The 6,289-nt window shown below is 32.5% G+C and overlaps 1 long non-coding RNA gene across 1 annotated transcript; it reads right to left on the reverse strand.

The window, feature by feature from the left end:
• Window positions 1-1,065: 1,065 nt before the first annotated feature.
• Window positions 1,066-3,102, reverse strand: LOC127746521 (uncharacterized). Its single transcript, XR_008008200.1, has 2 exons — window positions 3,036-3,102; window positions 1,066-1,376 (listed from the first exon to the last, which is right to left on the reverse strand). It is a non-coding gene; the product is annotated as an uncharacterized LOC127746521 (long non-coding RNA).
• Between the last annotated feature and the right edge of the window lie 3,187 nt (window positions 3,103-6,289).

A 6,289-nucleotide genomic window follows, 5' to 3' on the forward strand; every position in this document is an offset into this window, starting at 1 on the left:
AACTATGAAAAATAGGATTACCAATGAGCAACATAGCACTGAGATTGTCACAAAAAATGGTAGGAGGAATTGTCAGCTTAACATCCAGTTCGGCAAGCAAACTCTACAGCCACCAATTTCTACTTCACAAGAGGCGAAGCTCCTAAACTCAGCTTCAGTGGAAGATCTCAAAATGATTGCTTGTTTCCTGCAACACCAAGAGATTAAATTAGTTCGAAGATACACACAATAACTCGATACTGACCTGCGATCTTCAACATAAGCTGTCTAATCCAAATCAGAAAAACTATAAAGCTTCATATCACTGTTTTTATGCAAAACCAGTCCATGATACTTGGTTCCTTGCAACTACCAAAGCACTCTCTTTGCTTTCTTCTAATGTGCCAACAAAGGATTATGTATAAATTGATTAATCTTACTCATAGCAATAAAAAGAGATCAGGCCTGGTTACCAAAAGATCGGAGTGCGTTGGGGAGGGATGGATTAGGGTTGGGGAGGAGGTTTTGACAGGTCACTAAAATACGGAAGCCATGTCAGCTCATGTTTGTCGGAGATGTGTTCTGACGAGTTTGGGGCACTACAAGATTTTTGTTTATTTTTGGAGGTTTTTTTTTCCTATTTGTGGAGGTTTATAACTCCCACCAAATGGTTTGTGGGTGTTTCCAAAACCCCCAAAATTTGAGGTGCCACGAGGTCTTTTGTGGAGGTTTTCAAAAACCTCCACAATCTATTCAGTGGGGGGTTTTGTGTGTGTTTAGTGGGGGGTTTTATAATGCACTTTTGTGACAGTTTTAAATCACTTTTGTGACGGTTTAAAACCCCCACAAATTAATTTTTTAATTTAACAAAAATTAACTATTTTGTGAAATTTTCAAACCTCCACAAATCCTGTAATTATTTATTTATTTTAAATTTCAAATTATTCGTTAATCTCATCTCATTTACATATTCTCAAATTAAACATTTATTTTTTAATATCAAAATTTAAAAACTAAATCTTTTATAACACAATTTCTCAATAATATAAGACATAACTTTATATATAAAAAAATTCTCAATGTTAATAGTTCCAAACATAATTCCATATGGTATTGTTCTACATAACCATTACTATTTTTCTTTAAAAAGTAAAATAAAATAAAAAGAGGTCAATCCCCATATAGATGCATAAAATAGAAACAATCAATTTTTGGAATATAATTAAATTAAACATAAGGATCAAGGAGAAAGTAATAGAAGGCATGTAAGAGCAAGTAAATACATTTTCTTTGAGGCCTTGCCTATCACTAATGACATCTTCCTCACGAAAACTGCAAATAATTTCATTCCATAATTGGGCAAATTTGGTAGCTTCAGTTCTTCTGCTAGCAAAAATCTATACAAGCATGAAAATTGAAGTGAAGAGAATAACGAGATTTATTTTTAATGTACTAAGCAATGAAAATGTAAAAAGAAGAAAAGATTATTTATCACAAATTCTATTCAGCAATAGCAAGCTAAATAAAGGATAAAATTGATAGCGGCCTCTCCTAGATTTTCGTCCATAACTGAAAATTAAGGTCCAAGTTTCTATGATATGTGACAGTTCCAAACTAATAACCTATAGAAAGGTTAAAAGGAAAACACTAAATAAATAAATAATCACTATTTAGTGTGATATATGAACTTGACAATTACCTCTTGGGAAGCTAACTTGTCAAGATACAAGATAATGGATCTCAAGGAGTTTCCATGGGCAGCGATCATAACATTCTTTTCGGATAAAAGTTGAGATTTAATCTGCAACACAATATCAATGGCACAATCCCTTGTCAATGTCAAATGATCACTTCAGCCACAGCAGAAATTCAACCATACAATGTATCAAACCAAATACTTCTTGTCTAAAACATATAGTGTTGAAGTTACTCGGTATAGCACATATAACATCAATTATATGCCAGTATATGCATAATGAGCAATAACCATAGCAATACATGTCAATTTATCAATTATCTAACTTTCTGGGTTAGTTTCAATTTAGCAGTGATTTAAGAGCATGCCATTGCGATGCTTCCTAGTTCCTAATATGCCTTAAGCTTTCTAATAATAAGATACCACTAATGTAAAGGTTGAAGTCTTGCAAAAAAGAAATTCTCGGTTTCATACTTCCATACCCAGGATAGATGTATCCAACTATGTATTCTATCCTTACTGATAACATTCAAAGCAGGTGCCTTCAAAATTGGAAATGGAATGAGAGAGAAGCATAATAGATACTATAAAAATTCATCATGGTAAATTAGTAGCCTTCCCTATATAGTTGTTATCATGATTTGCTTTTCTTGGTAATAAGTTAGAACATTTTTCAGGAAATCCAAATACCTTTACAAAATGCACATGGTGATTTGAACAGAGATTACCTCTTGGCTATGGATTGAAACATGGGATTTTAATTGCGCTTGCTGAAACAGTGCATCGTTGTGTCGATTGAGAATATAATGCTTAACCAAAAATGTATTCATCAACCTGCATGAACATTAAGACAACTTATAGATCTAGGACCAGCACAACTCATGAACCAGCTAGTTAAAATTCAAAGCAGAAAACTACCTCCTCTGAGATGATCTTAGATTTCAAGCTGGTGCTTCCACCATAACTTGACATTGCTTCAATTTCAGTGCCAGAGTCCTTTATATCAGTAACCTCTTTCCTCAATCCTTCATCAGTGCATCCAAGTGCAACACCATATATCTTTGGAAGACCAAATAGATATGAGTTTTTCTGTTTATATACACGTGTAATAATAGATATGACTAAAATATTCTGTCTCCCACATGACATGACTCTAACATATATTAATCAAATCTAGACAAATAACAATAAAGAAGAAAGAAAGTAGTCATAGGTTTTAGCAGCTTTTGAAGTGTTTAATTACTAAGTTGACTAAGAAAAAAAGGGAGCAAATGATTAGCAGAATGAAGTGATTTAAAGGATCTGACGAAGCTTACAAGTGTCCAATTGCCATATTCTCAAGTAGAAAGACTGTACATACCATTTGCCATCAAACTTCTTAAAGTCTCCATCAACCATGGAAAAGCGAAGTTTTTGATCCCATGTCTGAAGCATTATAGAAAACATACAGTATTAATCATATAACAGAAAGTTCAGTATTGACAACTAATCTATCAAATCAAATGTGATTTATGTTCATTGCAAATGAAAACTATATACGGTTCTTGTGACATGGATCATAGTGAAAATTATTTAACTCCACTCCAACCCAAGAACTCAATACAATGTATTTGGATACAATAATTGAACAATGACAGGGAGAGTACTTACTATAGTATATAATGTGAGCTGAATTGAATCAAATAACCAATTAAAAACAAGAATTGGTAACAGATTCTTACTGAACAGATAAATTCTTGAAGATCCAAGACAACACATGCTTCAATTGTTTGCAGTCCTTCAACAATTCCATCAAAACATAGTTACAATTATATCAAATCACCTAAGAACAGTAGAGCAACCAGAATAAACACATAATCCTAAGCACTAAATCTAAATCAGTAATGCCAAAATGGTTTCTTCTTAATCATCTTTCTGTTATCTTCAAATTAGAATCAACTTTTATAAAGGGATATCATATGGAGTCCCATTTTCACAAGTTCAATCTCAACCAGTTTCAATTGAAATATTTAATCATTCTTGCAAACAAATTCATTTCTTTTTCTGTGTGCACCAGTCTCTATACAAATGATTGCTATTTCAAAATTCAAATATTTCTCACTTTTTCTAAAGAATCTCTTCTTTTGTGAAGTTTCTCATCTGCAACAGAACAAAAACAATCAAAGATGATATGACTACAGCTTCCATCAAAGCTTTTTATTTCTTTTTATACAAAGAAAAACAATTAAACCTGCACACAACTAGGATCGAATCAAACAATTAAAGTGTATTTTAACCTGTCGACTTTTCTTCACCTTCTGCGCCCTCTGAGAAACTATTCTCTATTCCACCATCGCCACCACCGTCGCACTACCACCGCCGCGATCTCTCTTCGTAGCAAATTCTAAACACGCTATATAGGCATGAAATGTAGAGAGAAACAAAAGAATAACTAAATTGAGTTAAATAAATAACAATGAAAAAGAAAAATGAACAAATATCTTTTCCTTGTGAATTTGCACTTGAATTGCTAAGTTAAATCAAAATTTAAATATCTTTTAGCCACTATGGATGCTACTTTGAGTTGCTCACAATTCTATTTATTCCAGGTAGCGTCCGGAGGAATTTGACGGAGTTTTGTAGCAGAAAAGGGAGAAAGCGAATGATTCTATCAATCCTGACCTCCTTGCACTCAAACTGGAATAACTTGAGATACAGAAGTCCCATTGACGTGATTCCAGCAACATTATAAAGTTAACTTCTAGAGCTTTCCAACGATATATAATAGTGCACATTTCTTATCCGTCAACCTCTGCATCCTCCACGTTAAACTTGGTTCTTGCCAAGTTCAGCGTGGATTGGAGAACTTCCAGCGAAGGACTTGCTGCCTTCTCCATGCTGAACTTGGAAAATGCCAAGTTCAACGTGGATTCAAAGGAACACGCTGAAGCACTTACTGCCTTCTCCACGTTGAACTTGGAAAAAGCCAAGTTCAGCGTGGAGCTTAATAAATCCAATGGTCCCCACACTCCTCAAGCCCTGCACGGATCAATCAAATTAATTTTGATTCAACTTTTATTTTATTTACAATTAGGAAAAGATATTATTTTAGTTTTAGAAAATATATTTTACATTAATTAGGATTAGATATAAAAGGGAAAAGAATCAGCCCTTCGAGGATCTCTCTTCCTCTGCCTCATTCTGTAATTTACAGTTTTCCAGAATCTTAGTTTTTCTCTCTGAACCATGAGCAACTAAACCTCCACTGTTAAGGTTAGGAGCTCTATCTATTGTATAGATTGATAATATTATTTTTCTATTTTAATTCATGTATTGATTTCTATTTCAAGAATTGTTTTCGTTCTTTATCTTATGAATTTGGGTGGAACAGAAGTATGACCTTTGTTTTAATTGAGTTCTTGTATAACTTGGAAAAGCTCTTTACTTGAACAATAACTTGAAAACAATTTCTCCTAAACTTCTAATTATCTGGACTTAACGGGATACGTGACATATAATTCTTTTATATTTGAGTAATTAGAGTTTTTGTGGCATATAAACTAGAATTGAACTTCATCCTCTAATTGGAATTAAGTGACCAAGGAATTGGCGGTTGATGAAAGTTAGAGTAGACTAAGAAGGTCTAAGGAATTAGGGCTTAGTCATATATAGTTTGCCATGAATTAAATCTTGCATGATTAAAATAGTTAGTAAGAAAAGTCAATCCAAAAAATAGATAACTCTGAAGCCTTAACTATTTCTCCATACATATTTCACTATTTGTTTACTGCTTGTTTTATTAATTTTCTGAATTTACTGTTAATGTGTTTGAACTCTTAAAACATCATTCTCTGCTTGTCTAACTAAGTAAATTAATCAACTATTGTTGCTTGGTCCATCAATCCTCGTGGGATCGACCCTCACTCACCTGAGGTATTATTTGGTACGACCCGGTGCACTTGCCAGTTAGTTTGTGGTTATGAATTCCGCACCAAATTTTTGGTGCCGTTGCCGGAGATTGATTGTGATTGACAACTACCCGTTGTTTGATTGCTTAGATTAGATAATTTTACTTTTAATTAGTTTTATTTTAGTATTATTAATTCTTATTTTTCATTTACTATTTTTTTCTCTTTTTCTTTTCGTTTTGTTTTCTTTTTAATTTTTTTTCTTGTTTTCCGTTCAGCATCCCCCTCCCCCGTTTCGTTTTCTATTTCTCTTCTTTTATTAGTTAGTTTTAAATAAATAAAAAAATTAAAAAAATAATAAATTAATAAAAAAATTAGTACTAATATTTGTCCTTAGTTTCTGAAATTAAGTTTGGTGTTACCTAGTTAATCTTATTTTATTTTTTATTTAATTTTCTCTTTAATTTTCGAGTTTTTTTTAGAGTAGTTAGTATTTTTATTCTATTTGTTTACACAGGTTACTGATGAGCGGATAATTTGTACGCTTTTTGGCATTGTTTTTAGTATGTTTTTAGTATGATCTAGTTAGTTTTTAGTATATTTTTATTAGTTTTTAGTTAAAATTCACTTTTCTAGACTTTACTATGAGTTTGTGTGTTTTTCTGTGATTTCAGGTATTTTCTGGTTGAAATTGAGGGTCCTGAGCAAAAATCTGATTCAGAGATTG

Source organism: Arachis duranensis, chromosome 4, assembly GCF_000817695.3.
Source record: "Arachis duranensis cultivar V14167 chromosome 4, aradu.V14167.gnm2.J7QH, whole genome shotgun sequence".
In the NCBI taxonomy this organism is placed as follows: domain Eukaryota; kingdom Viridiplantae; phylum Streptophyta; class Magnoliopsida; order Fabales; family Fabaceae; genus Arachis; species Arachis duranensis.